General features: G+C 36.1%; 1 protein-coding gene across 12 annotated transcripts in view; it reads left to right on the top strand.

The window, feature by feature from the left end:
• Positions 1-17,998, top strand: part of CHD9 (chromodomain helicase DNA binding protein 9) — a 243,873-nt gene that overhangs the window by 52,748 nt on the left and 173,127 nt on the right. The window lies entirely within an intron of this gene.

Below are 17,998 nucleotides of genomic sequence, written 5' to 3'. Positions count from 1 at the left end.
TCCATAAGGCATTGAACTAGACCTTGATAATTTACCTATGGAAACAAGATAGAACTGAAGGAGGGGCTTGTGTAAATTTAGGAGGCAGGAACTGAAGTAACATTACAGATTTAGAAGTAAAATCTTTTGAAGCTTCTACCAATAGTAAAATTAAAATGTTGGTACATATGAATATTTTAGATTTTCTGAAGAGTTAGATCATTGAAATAAATGTAGAACAAGAAAAAGTCAACTACTTCGACAGAGAAGAAAAAAATGAAGTTCTAGAGAGATCAAAGGCTATAAAGGAAAAATAAATATGATTGAAATAGTAGATCTACTGGGGAAATTTCATCAGGTGTCAGTGTAGTGAATAAAGAACACAGTGATAAGAATATGGAAACTTGAGGTAGTTGGTCAGAGTGAAAATGAGTTATGAAAACTAATTATGAGAGTGTGTTGTCATAAATGTTTGAAAAACTTTAAAAGCCAAAGATTAGAATTAGAAGGGATTTATGGAGACTGAGGTAGAATGATTTTATTGTAACCTTTCAAATGTTTTGTAGATGTTGTGGTCTTAACGTGATTAACATGTTTTAACAAAATACAGATTTCTTACATGATGAGAGATTTAGTTTTTTTACACTTATCTACTTTGTAAATATAAGTTGCCACATTCCAGTTCTATAATTGTCTTCTAACACTTTGTGTCTCTTAATTCCTTATTTGGGCTTCACTCCCCATACATTCTACCTCTCCAAATTTTACCAGTCTGAATACTCAGGTCAAATTCCACCTTGTGAATAAAATCATCTCTCATCATTGTAGCCCTTAAGGATTTCTCCTTCCCATGAAATCATACCATTATTTGTCTCACCTATTAGACATCGAGTACAATTTCCTGGCATTCCTCCTATTGTATTGCCTTTGAGTTTGCAGGAACACCTTTTGCTCCTCTCTTTTGGTAACAGTTGGAAAGTTGATCACGTGACGATGGGAGACCCAGAGGAGGGGAAGCCACTTAGAGCTGTAATTTGTTTCCTGGATTCTAGGTCATGCACATCCATTCATTCATCCACTAAGTAGATTTATTAAGTGATCCTTTTACTTATTAATTTATTATATGTAGTGTAATCCTTGCCTTTGTAGAATCTACAGCATAATAGTGGAAAGACATAATGAACAAGCAAATAAATGTAAAATTACAATTTGGGGTGAATTCAGTAAGGGAAAAGAGTGCTATGAGAGAAAAATGGGGAGGGTTTTAGTTTGTACGGTCAGAGAAGGCCTCTCAGGTGGTGATATTTAAGTCAAGACATAAAGAATAAGAAACCAGGCAGGAAAAGAGTTTCCTAGAATGGAAAAAATACGTATGAAGGCAGGAGAGAGATTAATATGTTGGAAGGAATGAAAGAAGTTCAGGGTGGCAAGAGGATAATAATGGAGGGAAACCGTGCAAGATGAAATGAGAGAGGCAGAGAGCAGATCATGCGGGGCCATGCAGGGCCTTGAAGGACATGTTAAAGACTTCTGGGTTTTACTAAGGACATTGCAGTCATTGAAGATTTTGAAGCAGAGGAGTAATATACTTTAAATTTTTCTTTCTTTCTTTTTTTTTTTTTTTTTTTTGCGTTACTTGGGCCTCTCACTGTTGTGGCTTCTCCCGTTGCGGAGCACAGGCTCCGGACGCGCAGGCTCAGCGGCCATGGCTCACGGGCCCAGCCGCTCCGCGGCATGTGGGATCTTCCCAGACCGGGGCACGAACCCGTGTCCCCTGCATTGGCAGGCGGACTCTCAACCACTGCGCCACCAGGGAAGCCCTACTTTAAATTTTTAAAACATCACTTTGGCTGAAAATGGATTGGAGAAAGGCAAGGGTAAAAGCAAAGACATTGTGCTAGTACAGTTGTTGAGGTAAGACATGATGATAACTGGAACTAGGGTAGCAGCTGTAGAGATGAAGGAATGGAAAAGGATATATGTGTATATGTATATATAAAATTTGATTTGATAGAGACAGGAGATGGGAATGGTGGCGCAGTTGACAACTGCATGATGAATTGGATGTAAATGAAAGCTGTCAAAAATGACCTCCATGGACTTCGGCGCAGTGGTTAAGAATCCGTCCGCCTGCCAATGCAGGGAACACGGGTTCGAGCCCTGGTCCGGGAAGATCTCACATGCTGCGGAGCAACTAAACCTGTGCGCCACAACTTCCGAGCCTGCGCTCTAGAGTGCGCGAGCCACAACTACTGAGCCCACGTGCCTAGAGCCCGTGCTCCGCAACAAGAGAAGCCACCGCAGTTAGAAGCCTGTGCACCAGGACAAAGAGTAGCCCCTGCTTGCTGCAACTAGAGAAAGCCTGCGCGCAGCAACGAAGACCCAACGCAGCCAAAATAAAATATAAGTAAATTAATTAAAAAAAAATGATCTCCACGTTCCTGGCTTGAGGAATTAGGTAGATGATGGTGAGATGTACTGAGAAGAAGATAGGGGGAGAAAAAGGATTGGTGAGAAATCAAGGTTTGAACAGTATCCATAGACAAGTGCTTCAGAAGGTGAGGACTGGTTTTATCTGAGTGCTGACTCTCAGTGAGGATAGCTTTAGCTATGTGTGTGACAGCACACTAAGACATATTCATAGTATGTGTTTTAGCATTTTTTTCTATTTAAAAAAAATTTATTTATTTATTTTTGGCTGCCTTGGGTCTTAGTTGCTGTGCGCAGGCTTGCTCTAGTTGCAGGGAGCGGGGGCTACTCTTTGTTGTGGTGCCCGGGCTTCTCATTGCGGTGGCTTCTCTTGTTGCGCAGCACAGGCGCTAGGCACGCGGGCTTCAGTAGTTGTGGCTCGCGCATTCTAGAGCACAGGCTCAGTAGTGTGGCTCACGGGCTCTAGAGGGCAGGCTCGGTAGTTGTGGCACGCGGGTTTGGTTGCTCCGCGGCATGTGGGATCTTCCCCGACCAGGGCTCGAGCCTGTGTCCCCTGCATTGGCAGGCGGATTCTTAACCACTGTGCCACCAGGAAAGTCCCCATAGAATGCGTTTTGAGACAAAAGACTGGGCTTCCTATTTATGTTAGAAAAGTTGGTAACTGAAATGATCTTACTTTTTAACAATGTACTTCAATTTTGAAAGTTTATTTGTGAATATCTTAATATAGATTATATTAAATATGAAGGTTTGAGAAAAAAAGAACTAGAACGTAGTATTAGATGGGTTTATGTATTACTTGGGTGATGGTGCGGAATAGAAAAATCTTGTTTTTTTGATATTCTCAGGAAATTAACAATCTGAAAGTTATTAGCTTGTAGGCAGTCTGATATTAAATGTATCATTTTAAATGAGGCTTCGGGTGCTTATGAGTAAAAATTATAGCTTCTGTCATTAGTAGCTATTATTTATCAAATAGCTGTAGATATTGATGTTTCTGTTGTAATTTGACATAATTAAATGTAGTTAGCTAAATGAATATCTAAGGGTTTTTTGTGTGTTTTTTTTGGTTATGCTTTAGAACTTTTTTAACCAGTAATTTTAGACACTGTTATTGCTACAAACAGACATGGTTTGAAATTTGGGGGGAAAGAAAGATTATCTTTTTTGACCATTGGTTATTTCAGTTTAGTTTACCTGAGTAAGCAGCAGCCCTGTAAAGCATATTAAATTTTATCCTAGAGGAATTCCTGGCAGTCCAGTGGTTAGGATTCCATGTTTTCACTGCCAAAGGCCTGGGTTCAGTCCCTGGTTGGGGAACTAAGATCCCACAAGCCATGTGGCCAAAAAAAAACAAACGAATATTGGAAATCAGTGGTTATTCTTCTGAAAGAAACCTGCTAATATATCTTGTTAGTTCTTTTATAAGAGGGAAAAAATGGTGAGGACAATGATTAAGTTTCATATATTTTGCATAAAATTTGTTTTATCTTAAAATTTTGTGCTTTACTACAGTTTGAGTAAATTAAAATTTTTTTTCCCATGGAATTAGCTGACTTGAATTCAATGTATTTCTCTCTATATTTTCTTAGTTATCTTTGAAAGAGTTGCAGTAATTTTATGGGGGCAGAAACTAAAGTACAGGAGGTTAACAAGAAAATGGGTATTTGGAAAATGGAGGCAGTGGATAATTTATTTTCAATATTTGTCTTTGAATAGGATAGAAACAAGATGATTTCATTTGTACATTTACATTTTTGAGGTAGGAGAGATCTGATGCCTAAAGTTAGAAGGAAAGCAGGTAATTGCAGGGGGTGATTAAAGATCCTCGAGAGAGGTGGAATGTATGGGTGTAAGTCTCTTTGAAAGGCTAGATGGAATGGTAGGTATTAAGAGGTGAAAGATTTATCTTTGGGGAAGAGTCATGCTTCCTCTTCTGAAAATAGTATTTATAGAAGAAAAAAGGGATAGATGCAAAGACAGATACATGGCTTCTGTAAAGATGATTGGTGACTTTCAACTGGAAAACCTCAGAAGTGTAAGAGGCAAAATTGTTTTGGGGTGAGAATGTGGAACTTAGGATTGAAGAATTGAGGAGAGAAGACAAATAACTGCAAAGAGATAGCCTAGAAGCGTAGGAAAATGAATTTAAACATTAAACAAAAGCAAGGACCACATTGAAGGTAAAGGTTTGGTTCCAGGCAAATAGTAAATATTATAAATATTACAGATATTCAGAAACATTGAATTGGACTGAGGCAAGGAGGTAAAATTACAGTGGTGATGTTAATAAACTGTGGTGGGTTGAGTGAGTGAAAAAGAACACAAGGGTTTTGAAGGTGATGAGAGGACAGCATTGGAGATAATTAGTGAAAGAGTCTGAGGAGGTCTAGAAAAGCCTAACAGCCATGGGAAGGTTTGAATGACTATTGGTTGTTGCGAAGTCAGAAAAGAGATGACAGGTATGAGAGGGAAAGCTGCATTTATTAAGCACTTACTATATTTTAGGAACTTTGTATTTTTAAACTCTGCAACAACCTTGCAAGTTAGTGATAATCAACCTGGGTCTCAGTTTTTAGTGTATTTCAAACTTTGGAGAATTCTTCACTTAAATCAGTTTCCTGTTTTTAATGTTAATAGTATACACACACACTCTCTTAATTTGATTATGAGTATGATTTATGTTCAGGACCACTTCAGTTAAACAACTTGACCTGACTCAGTAGCAACTAGGAAACTTATAATCTGTCTTCAATATCAGCTCCAAATTAGTTATTCCCAGTTAGCTTTTACCGAGAGTAGAGATGAGATTGTATTTTTAAAGATTTCCCTTTCTGTGAGATACAAAGCAAAGCTAAATTAAGTATGAATGCCAACAAAGTAAGTTTCAATAATTGAATTTAGTAAGTGGCGATCTACAGACTGAGATGTTAATATGAGCATCAGTTGAGTGCTATTAGATTAGTGGTTTCAGTTCTTTTAAACCAAGGAATGCTTTGTTTTTAAAAAATCCTACTTGACAGATCAATCTGTAAAGTAAAAGAATGTATAGGGTGAAATCTTTTATAGGGGAAGAAATGGGGGAAGGGGTGGTCTAAAGCCCTTTCTTTCTTTGGCTAAGGATCACCCAACAATCTAGGGAGCACAGTTTGAAAACAGTATTTACGCAGTACTTTATATGGGTTATTTACTACAGTTCTATGAGATCAGTACTATTACAATCCCCATTTTGCAGATGAAGAAACTGAGCTTCAAAATGATGGACTTGCCTAAGATTACATAGCTAACAAGTGATAAAGCTTACCAGTCTCTTTTCAGAGCCCTTACTTTTAACCACTATGCTATAGGTCCCTTGTAGAATAACTTATCAATGAAAGCAAAATTCTTTGAGGGATAACCAGGAATTAAGCTTCAGTTGGATCACTGAGACATTCTGTGTGTGTGTGTGTGTGTGTGTGTGTGTGTGTGTGTGTGTAGGGTAAATATATATAGCCTAAAATATACTGTTTTAACCATTTTTAAGTGCATTTCAGTGGAGGCATACTTCAAGTCTTAAAAATGGTACATTGTTGCTTCAAAGAATGCTTTTGAATCTCAATTTTTGGCGTTACTATTAAGGATTGAGAGGTTTTGTTTTGTTTTACGTTATGACATTGAATTCTTGAAAACATTTGGGTATTTACTATGTGCCAGGAATTATACTAGTAGATGTTAGGGATAAAGATGAATAAGAACCATTCTCTGCACTCCTCTTGTTTAGTAGGGAAGACAGACAAGTAGACCAAGAATGATAATATAGTGTGTACAGTGTGGAATACAAAAAATGAATGCTTGGGACCTCCCTGGTGGTCCAGTGGTTAAGACTCTGCACTTCCAATGCAGGGGGCACGGGTTCGACCCCTGGTTGGGGAACTAAGGTCCCACATGCCGCATGGCATGGCCAAAAAATAAATTAATGAATGCTTAACCTTTCCAGAGGGCCGGGTTGTGTGTGTGTGTGTGTGTGTGTGTGTGTGTGTGTACTGGCTTCCTAGAGATGGTAGAACTTGAGTTTAATATCAGAAGCACTAAATAGAGTAACAGGGGTGGTGGGAAGTGATATTATAGGTGAAGAGAACTTCCTGTATGTATTAATGGAGATGTGAGAAAGTTTGATGAATTCAGGCAACATTTCAATATGGTTAAGGCATGGATTACCTGTGGGGGAATCGAAGCAAAAATGGGTAGAGAGGCATTGATATCTTTAGTAAGGGAATAAAATGAGCAAGCATATATATTGGGAGGGCAAAGATGAGTTTTGGCATATTGATGAAATTGCTGGTTAGTATAAATATTTTTTAAACGAGTTGGAAACTAAGTACAATCAGATATAACAGGCTCTTAGTAATTTTTCTGCAAGCCAACGTAGAATCTTGATATATGTTCTTAGTTCTATAGGTCAGTGAGAGGGAAATACATATTTGTTGAGCACTTACTATATTTTAGACTTTATTCTTCTGAACTCTGTAACAGCTCTGCAGTGTAGATGGTCAGGTGAGGAAAAAGAATTTAAAAGAACTGCTGAAGGTTATACAGCTTAGAGATGGCAGAATTTGAACTCACGCCTGAGCTTCTTCAACTATGCCATGGCTGATTGGTATTTGCCAGATATTTTTCTTATTGACTAGTGATCTAATTTATTTTATAACTAATCAGCTGGATGGATACCTTATGCAGTTAGATTAATCTGAAACATACCAAGAAAACATAGAACAGACATAAGGATGGGATTTAATAGAGTTCTATACGCAAATGTTAATAGAGATTGGAATACATGACTTGTAAAGCTTCTTATCTCAACTTCTGTGATGATTTTGTGTATTGTACATTAATAAAACAACCTAAGTTATCTTAAATTGTCTACTGGGAATAATTTTGAAGGATGTTTTTCTGGATAACTATTACAAATTAGTTTATTTCTCTGCTAAGTTCTAGTTGTTGCTGGTGTTCATGTTGTTATATGTTAAGGTCATACTAGCCTGAAAATTTTTTTAAAATGAGGACAGTGATACTCCTACAAATAGTAGAAGGATAGAACAATCGTAACATAATAATTATTATTTTTTTTTAGAATTTTAGGTATAGAACATTATGGTTGATGTCTTCAAGAGGAAAAAATGTTTATTTTTAAGTTAAAAGGTATTTTTAAAGTTAAATCTCATAAGCTTTTATTTTAGAATATAGAGCCCACTACTTTTTATCTTGCATTTATTCCTTAATGAGGATTTTAATCTTTTTTTCCTGATATCTCTAGTTTGGTTGGGGTAGGTGTTTTGAGAATATGTGAGTAGAAAATAAACCAAGTAGACAGTGTTGAGTTATAAGACACCTTCACAAGCGTTCAGTCCAAACCTGTCATTGACAAGGTAACTGGGGGGCCAGACGGTTAAGTATATTGTCACACTTTCAGTTAGTTACAGAGATTAGAATTTTGGTCTCCTGGTAGGGGGAAAACAAATAATACTAATAGGTTTTAGTCTATAATATTGGGTAAGGAAATTTCTCTTTTGGATCCTTTCAGTCTACTTTGAACATGTCTGTTTAGGCTTATAAGTAACTATCAGGTAAATTAAGGAGAGACACAGTTGATGTTCATATTAAAGAATTAAGTTTCATAGTATAGTATTTTGGTTAGAAGTTTTCTCAGCAGGTTAGGTCTGATAATTGGGTCGCAGTTTGGGATTTGGTATCCAGACGTCTTTTACTCTACTTCCCATAAAATAGCTAAGTATACTACTGAAGGATAGATTCTATAGCATATCATGCTTCTTGTTCAAAAAGAACTTGAAAAATACTGGAAAAAATTGTAATGGGCCATAATATACGTACAATGGAGTGTTATTCAGCCTTAAAAAGGTAGGAAGTTCTGACATATGCTACAACATGGATGAACCTTGAATATATTATGCTAAGTGAAATAAGCCACTTACACACACAAACACATTGTATAATTCCCCTTAGATGAGGTATCTAATGTAGTCACATTCTTTAGAAACGGCAGAATGGTGGTTGCCAGGGGTTGGGATTGGAGGAAGGAGAATGGGGAGTTGTTTAAATAAATGGGTACAGGATTTCAAATTTGCAAGATGAAAAAATTCTAAAGATTGGTTACACAACAGTCAGTATGCTTAAAACTACTGAACTGTACACTTAAAAATGGTTAAGATGGTACATTTTAAGTATATTTTACCACAATTAAAACTTTAAAATATTTTGTGCTTTGGGGACAAAAACACTAATTTGAAAAGATACATGCACCCCTATGTTCACTGCAGCACTATTTATAATAGCCAAGATATGGAAGCAACCCAAGTGCCCATCATTAGATGAACAGATAAAAAAGATGTGGTATATATGGAAGAAAGAATGCAGTCTTGCTGTTTGCAATAACATGCATGGCCCTAGAGGGTATTATGCTAAGTGAAATAAGAGAAAGACAAATACTGTATAATTTTACTTGCATGTGGAATCTGAAAAACAAAACAAGGTCATAACAAAACAGAAACAAGAGTTATAGATACGGAGAACAAACAGGTGGTTGCCAGAGGAAAGAGGGTGGGAGAGGAAAGAAAGAAGTGAGGGAGATTGAGAGGTACAAACTTCCAGTTGCAAAAATAAATGAATCACTGGTATGAAAGGTACAGTTTGGGGAATATAGTTAATAACCAAGTAGTATCTTTGTATGGTGACATCTTAACTAGACTTATCATGGTGATCATTTTGAAATGTATAGAAAAAGACTCTTGTGTAACAGGAACTAAGATAATGTAGGTGAATTACACTTCAAAAACAAACATACAAACAAACTCATAGAAACAGAGGTCAGATTTGTCATTACCGAGGCAGGAGTAGTGGCTGGGGGGAGGGGAATTGGATGAAGGCCATCAAAAGGTACAAGGTAAAGTATAAGATAAACAAGTATTAGGGATGTAGTGTACAACATGATAGAATTAACACTTCTGAATGTTATATATGGAAGTTGTTGAGAGTAAATCCTAACAGTTCACATCACAAAATTTTTTTTTTGTATTTCTTCAATTTTGTGTCTATGAAATGATGGATGATCTCTAAACTTATTGTGATAACAGTTTCATGATGTGTGTAAGTCAGATCATTATGCTGTACACTTTCCACTTACACAGTGCTGTATGTCAAGTATATCTCAGTAATACTGGAAGAAAAAAATTAAAAATATTTTTAAATGGGTCATAAGCTTAATGTCCAGATAACCCCTAATGCCATTTTTAAAGAAAGTTTCACGTAAGATTTTTTAAAAGGGCAAAAACAGTTTCTGCCTTACGTAGAATTCCTTCTTTGCCGCCTACCCAAATAGAAAGTTTTGTGTGTATATGACATGAATAAGTATTTTTTTTACTGCTTACTATATGATAAGGATAAATTTCTGACCTCTTAGAACTTACATATTCTGGGTAACATAAGCTTTAAACAAAATAAATATGTAAAGTATATAGAATGTTAGCTAATACTAAGGCAAAAAGTGGGGGGACAGAGATGTGAAGTATTGGAGGAGAACGATGACGTTTTAAATAGGTTGGTCAGGAATGACCTCACCGAGAAAGTTACTTTTGAGAAAAGAATTTATAGGAAATGAGGGAAGAGTGTATTCAGCAAGTGCAAAGGCCCCGAGGTAGGAGCATGCTTGGCTTTGTGTGTGTTTGTGAATATATATATATATATATATATAAAAACATAAAATTTGCCATTTTAAACATTATGTATACAATTCAGTGGCATTTCCATTCACAGTGTTGTGTAACCATCACCACTATTTCCAATTTTCTTCATCACACCAAACAGAAACTCTCCTTAAATAGCTCCCCACTTCCCCTCTTACCAGCTCCTGGTAACCTCTAATATTTCTGTTTCTATGAATTTACCTATTCCAGATATTTTGTATAAGAGGAATCATACAACATTTTCCCTTCTGTGTCTGCCTTTTATACTTGGCACAGTGTTTATAAGGTTCATCCCTGTTGTAGCATGTATCAGAATCTTACCCCTTTTTGTGGTTGGATAATATTCTATTTTATGTTTATACCAAATTTTGTTTATCCGTTGATGGCGCTTAGAGTTTTTCAACTTTTGGCTATTGTGAATAATGCTGCTATGAATATTGTTGTATAAATATCTGTTTGAGTCCCTGTTATTAATTCTTTTGGGTGTATAGTGTATACCTAGGAATAGAACTGCTGGGTTGTATGGTAATTCTATGTTTAACTTTTTGAGGAACCACCACACTCTTTTCCACATTGGCTGTCCCATTTTACATTCCTACCAGCAGTGTAGGAGGGTTTCAGTTTCTCCACATTCTCCTCAATGCTTGTTATTTTCCCTTATGTTATAGCATCTCTAGTAGGTATTAAATATCTCATTGTGATTTTGATTTGCATTCCCTTAGTGACTGTTGAGTAACTTTTCATGTGTTTATTGGCCATTTCTTTAAGTTGGGTTGTCTTTACAGTATTTAATTGTAGGAATTCTTTATAAATTCTGGGTATTGAGTTGTCTTCACTCTTTTGATACTGTCTTTTGATGCACAAGTTTTCAGTTATTATGAAGTCCAATTTATCTATTTTTTTCTATTTTCGCCCATGCATTTAGTGTTATATTTAAGAAATCATTGCCAAAACGAAAGTCATGAAGATTTGCCTCCATGTTTTCTTCTAAGAGTGTTAGAATTTTAGCTTTTAAATTTAGATCTTTGATCTGCTTGTGTTAATTTTTATATATGGTATAAGGTAAGGGTTCAGCTTCATTCTTTTGCAGGTGGCTCTTCAGTTTTCCTAGCATCAGTTGTGGAAGAGACTGTTTTTCCCCATTGAATGGTCATGGTACCCTTGTCAAAAATCAATTGACCAGGGCTTCCCTGGTGGCACAGTGGTTGAGAGTCCGCCTGCTGATGCAGGGGACACGGGTTTGTGCCCCAGTTCGGGAAGATCCCACATGCCGCGGAGCGGCTGGGCCCGTGAGCCATGGCCGCTGAGCCTGCACGTCCGGAGCCTGTGCTCCGCAACGGGAGAGGCCACAACAGTGAGAGGCCCGCGTACCGCAAAAAAAAAAAAAAAAAAAAAAAAATCGTCAATTGACCATAGATGTGAGGGTTTATTCCTGGGCTTTCAGTTCCATCCCATTGGTCTGTATGTCTGTCCTTATTCCAGTACCACACTGTTTTGATAATTGTAGTTTTGTAGTAAGTTTTGAAACCGAGAAGTGTGAGTCTTCCAACTTTGTTCTTTTTCAAGATTGTTTTGGCTGTTCTGGGTCCCTTGAAATTCCATATGAATTTCTGCAAAAAAAATCTTTGGAATTTTGATAGGAATTGCATTGAATCTGTAGGTCACTTTGGGTAGTATTGTTATCTTAACAATATTATGTCTTTGATTTATTTTTCTTTAATAAATTTATTTATTTAATTTTTGGCTGCTTTGGGTCTTCATTACTGTGCACGGGCTTTCTCTAGTTGCCGTGAGCGGCGGCTACTCTTCATTTGCAGTGCCCGGGCTTCTCATTGCGATGGCTTCCCTTCTTGCAGAGCACGGGCTCTAGGCACGCGGGCTTCAGGAGTTGTGGCTCGCGGGCTCTAGAGCACAGGCTTGGTAGTTGTGGCGCACGGGCTTAGTTGCTCCGTGGCATGTGGGATCTTCCCAGACCAGGGCTCAAACCTGTGTCCCCTGCATTGGCAGGTGGATTCTTAACCACTGTGCCACCAGGGAAGCCCCTTGTCTTTGATTTATTTAGATTTCATTATTCACAGGATGTCTTTCCATTTATTTAGATATACTTTAATTCCTTTCAGCAATGTTTTGTAGTCTTCAGTGCCCACATCTTACATGGCCTTTGTTAAATTTATTCCTAAGTATTTTTTTAAATGCTATTGTAAATGGAATTTTTTTCTTAATTGCCTTTTTGGAATGGTGATTGCTATCTTACAGAAATACAACTGATTTTTCTGCATAGATTTGTATCCTGCAATTTTGATAAATTCGTTTATTAGCTCTAACTCTGTGTGTGTGTGTGTGTGTGTGTGTGTGTGTATTTATAGTTTTCTATAGATCATGTTACCTGTGAATAGAGATAGTTGTACTTCTTTTTTTCCACTTTGGATGCCTTTTATTTTACTTTTTTTTGCCTATTTTGTCCAGCTGAATTTTCCAGTACTATGTTGAATAGAAGTGGTGAAAGTGGGCATCCTTGTCTTGTTCTTGATATTGGGGCAAAAGTTTTCATTCTTTTACCATTGAGTATGATGTTAGCTGTAAGTTGTTCATATATGGCTTTTATCAAACTGGGGACGTTTCTTTCTATTCCTGTTTTACTGAGTGTTTTTATCAGAAAGAGTGTTAGGCTTTGTCAAACACTTTTTCTTCATCAATTGAGTTAATATTGTGTTTTTTCCTTCATTCTGTTAATAAGATATATGATATTGATTGGTTTTTTATATGTTAATTACCTTTCTATACCTAGGATAAGTCCCACTAGGTCATGATGTATATGTTGTATATGTGTGTATATATATGTGTATAATCTGCTGGATTTGGTTTTCTAGTATTTTGTTGATGATTTCTTCATCTGTATTCATAAGGGTTATTTTTCTTTGGGTTTTTTGTTTTTGTTTTTTTGTAATGCCTTTGGCTTCAGTATCAGGGTAATGTTGGCCTCACAGAATGAGTTAGAAAGTGTTCCCACCTTTTCACTTTTGTGGAAGAGTTTGAGAACGATTGGTGTCAATCCTATAAATAATTGATAGAATTCACCATTAAAGAAATCTGGTACTAGACTTTTATTTGTTGGGAGTTTTTTTGTTTGTTTTGTTTTTTAAATTTTATTTTATTGGGGTATGTTTGTTTTATTGGGAGGTTTTGGGTTACAGATTCAATCTCCTTATTTCTTATAGATCTATTTAGATTTTCTATTTCTTTTTGTGTGAGTTTTGGTAGTTTTTGTGGTAGTTTGTCCATTTCATCTAGGTTATCCAATTTGGTGTACAGTTGTTCACATTATCCTTTTATAATCCTTATTTTGTAAAGTCTGTATTAATGTCCTCTCTTGTGTTTCTGCTTTGAATAATTTGGATGTTCTCTCTTTTCTCTTAGCCAATCTGGCTAAAGGTTTGTCAATTTTGTTGATCTTTTCAGAGAACTAAGGATAGATTTCATTGATTTTTTTTTTTCTATTGCTTTTCTCTATTTCACTTATCTCTAATCTTTATTATTCCTTTCCTTCTGCTATCTTTGGATTTGTTTGCTCTTCTTTTTTATTTCATTAAGGTGTACAGTTAGGTTATTGCTCTGAGGTCTTTCTTTCTTTTTTTTTTTTTTTTTTTTTGCGGTATGCGGGCCTCTCACTGCTGTGGCCTCTCTCGTTGCAGTGCTCCGGACACACAGGCTCAGCGGCCATGGCTCACGGGCCCAGCCGCTCCACGGCATGTGGGATCCTCCCAGACCTGGGCATGAACCCATGTCCCCCGCATCAGCAGGCAGACTCCCAGCCACTGCGCCACCAGGGAAGCCCAGATGTCTTTCTTTTTTAATGTAGTTGTTTACAGATATAAATTTCCATTGGAGCATTGCTTTTACTGCATCTCATTAGGTTTGGTATTGTTGTGTTTTCATGTTCATTCATCTGAAAGTATTTTCTAGTTTTCCTTGTTATTTTTTCTTTGATGCATTGGTTGTTTAAAAGTGTTTTGTTTAATTTCCATATATTTGTGAGTTTTCCAGTTTTGCTTCTGTTATTGATTTCCAGATTTGTTCTGTTGGGATCAGAAAGATACTTTGTATACTTTCAATCTTTTTAAATGTATTAAAAGTGGTCTACTTTTAATACATTTAAAAGTGTATGTGGCCTACTATGTGGTCTATCCTGGAGAATGTTTCAGGAGCATTTGAGAAGAATAAACATTGTGCTATTGTTAGGTGGAGTGTTTTGTATATATATTTTAGGTCTAATTGGTTTATAGTATTCAAATCCTCTATTTTCTTATTGACTTTTTGTGTGGTGGTTCTATCCACTATTGAACATAGGATATTGAAGTTTCCAACTGTTACTGTAGAACTGTCTGTTTCTTCTTTCAATTCTATGTATATTTGCTGCATAGATTATGTGGCTCTATTGTTAGACACATACATGTTTATAATTATTACATATTTTTGATGGATTGAACCATGTATTGATATATAATGATGTTCTTTGTTTTTTGTAACCTTTTTGACTTAAAATCCATTGTTTGATGAAAATATAGCTATTGCAGCACTCTTGATTATTATTTGCATGGGATATCTTTTTCTGTCCTTTCATCTTTAACCTCTTTGTGGTTTTGTATTTAAAGTGAGTCTTTCGTAGATCACATACAGATGGATCATGTTTTTGATTTTGTTTTTATCCATTCTGCCAATATCTTCCTTTTAACTAGAGAATTTAATTCATTTATATTCTAAGTAATTACTGATAAGGAAGAACTTATTTCTGTCATTTTGCTATTTGCCTTTTTATGTCTTACATGCTCTTGATTCCTCCATTCATCCTGCTCTTTTTTTGTATTCAATTGATTTTTTTGTAGTGTACCATTTTGATTCCCTTTTTCCCTTTTCTGTATATATTTTAGTTATTTCCTAAGCTATAATAACAGCTTGTTTGTATGCCTGTGAAAATGATCTAGTAGAATGAGAAAAATTGATGACTCAGGAGACAGAAGTAAGAGTGACTGTTACAGTGTCCTTCAGCAGGTAGGAGTAGAGAAGGAAGGCAGAGGAAAGAGAGTATTAACTTTTTACTGCTTGTTACAAAAATGAAACATTTTTTAAGTTAAAAAAAATCTAAAGCAGAGGAAATTGAAAAGTAATGTCTTCTGTGATTTTTCAGATTTATTTGTGATGTGGTTGGGAATTTGATCAGAAATAGTTTGGCTTGTGAGTGGGAGATTGTTGTTCTGGTATATGAGTATCTGTATCCTATCAGTAAGGTCCTCAGAAGAGGAGAGGAAAGTAGATCTAGAAATGAATATAAAAACCTGGATGGGAGGAGTACAGTTGCTCCCCTACTTTCATCCTTATTAGGTACAGAACTTGGCAGTCCTTGTTACCTTTTAAAGGGCCAGCTCTATATAATTGCAGGGCAATATTGATTCCATACTAACTTATTATTTACATCCTTTCAATTAGTATTTGTTGCTTAAAGTCTCTGGACTTCCTACCTTTTAAAAAATAAAAATTCTAGATAATTAAATTTCAAATTCTGATTTTCATTAATATTATGCTGATGTTTTCTAAGTTGTCATGTGACATTCCAAAGCAAACTCTTCCTCAGTTCTAACATCACTTACTGTTTTTAATGATAATAAAACAACATGTTGCATTTACATGGAAAGTATAAGTGTGTAGGATAGGCAACAGGTTTTATCATTTGTGACAGCATCAGAAAGGATCAGTTTAGTTTCATTGTTTATTGAAGTTTTAAATTTTGATTAAAATAATCACAATAGGGCTTCCCTGGTGGCACAGTGGTTGAGAGTCTGCCTGCTGATGCAGGGGACACGGGTTCATGCCCCGGTCCGGGAGGATCCTACATGCCATGGAGCGGCTGGGCCTGTGCGCGTCCGGAGCCTGTGCTCTGCAACGGGAGAGGCCACAGCAGTAAGAGGCCTGCGTACTGCAAAAAAAAAAAAAAAAAAAAATCACAATAGCTTATTTTCAAAAGCTGTGTTTCTTGAGTCATTTTAAAAGTATGTTTATTTTAGAGTTCTTATTTATTTTAAAATTTTACAAGAGTATAATTTGTATTTACCATTACTTGCTTATTTTAACACTGCCATAGTTTCAAAATTACATTGGATAGCTGAAATATCTTATTTGAGAAGACTAACAGACTTACATTGTAACTTGACTAAAGCTTTCAAAGCAAGTTCACTTGCTTTATTTTTTCTCAGAAAAAAAAAGAATCTGCCTTGCAAACACTTGCCAAGTAAAATTAGTTGATAATGAGGTTGAAGAAAATAAAATTTTAATTGACCACTATAACCTTCATCCTTATTTAAGAGAGATAACAGAAAATTAGAAGACTCAAAATAATTTTGCCCATACAACTTTTTCTTTATAAAATAACTTTACTGAGATATAATTCAGATACTAAATAATTCACCCAAAGTATATAATTCAGTGACTTTTAGTATATTCACAGTTATGCATCTATCACCAAAAGTAATTTTACAACATTTTCATTGTCCCCCAAAGAACCCCCATAACCTGTATCCAACACTCACCAATCCTTCTGACCCCACCCCTTGACAACCACTAATCTGCTTTCTGTCTCTATATATTTGCCTATTCTTGACATTTCATATAAATGTAGTCCTTTGTGACTGGCTTCTTTCATTTGGCTTGTTTTCAAAGCTCATCCATGTTTTAGCATGTATCAGTACTTAATTTCTTTTTACTGTCAAATAATATAACATTATATCAATATACTGCATTTTATTTCACCATTCATCAGTTGGTGGATATTGGATTGTTTCCTCCTTTTATCAATAATGCTTCAATGAACATTGTTTTGTAAGCATCTGTTTGAGTCCTTTCAATTTCTTTGGGTATATACTGTTTGAGGAGTTGCCAGACTGTTTTTCAAAGTGACTACATTTCTAACAGCAGTTTATGAGAATTCCAGCTTCTTTACATCCTCACTAACACTTGTTATTTTCCGTTATTATTTTCCTCCTATCCTAGTGTATATGAAGTGGTATCTCATGATTTTGGTATGCATTTCCCTATTGACTAATGATGTTTACTGTATTTTCACGTGCTTATTGGCCATTTGTATATCTTCTTGGAGAAATGTCTACTCAGATCCCTCGGCCACTTTTTAATTGGATTATTTGTCTACTATTAAGTTGTAGGAATTTTTTTAATATATTCTAGATATAAGTCCCTTATCGAATACATGATTTGCAGAATTTTTCTCACATTGTCACCTTCTTTATCTCATTCTGCCATGGGGTTTCTTTTCGCTTTCTTCATATCCTTTGAAGTACAGAAATTTTTAATTTTGATGCTCATTTTTTTCTATTAAAACTTTTCTCATTTTGCTTAAGTAAAGACTCTAGTAACCGTCTAAATAATACAGGAGTATGTTCTGGCACATATTATATAATACTGTGTATTCCTATAGTTATAAGGTAGTATATGCTTTTTTTTTTTGCGGTATGCGGACTTCTCATTGTTGTGGCCTGTTTCGGAGCACAGGCTCCGGACCCGCAGGCTCAGCGGCCATGGCTCATGGGCCCAGCCACTCTGTGGCGTGTGGGATCCTCCCGGACCGGGGCATGAGCCCGTGTCCTCTGCATCGGCAGGCAGACTCTCTACCACTGCACCACCAGGGAAGCCCCAGTATATGCTTTTTAATAGCTTTATTATATTTGCTTCCCTAAAGCTGTGTTGAGGATGCATATTTAGACTCTGGTTAGCTATTTATTTCCATTTTTTTCTCTGTGTTTAATTTGTACCTTGTGAATAATTTTCCATTCTATAATTGAAGTGAC

The sequence above is a fragment of the Stenella coeruleoalba genome (assembly GCF_951394435.1).
Source record: "Stenella coeruleoalba genome assembly, chromosome: 20".
Lineage (NCBI taxonomy): Eukaryota > Metazoa > Chordata > Mammalia > Artiodactyla > Delphinidae > Stenella > Stenella coeruleoalba.
Note: the sequence above shows the minus strand (reverse complement) of the source record. Positions and strands in the feature narration are given on the sequence as shown.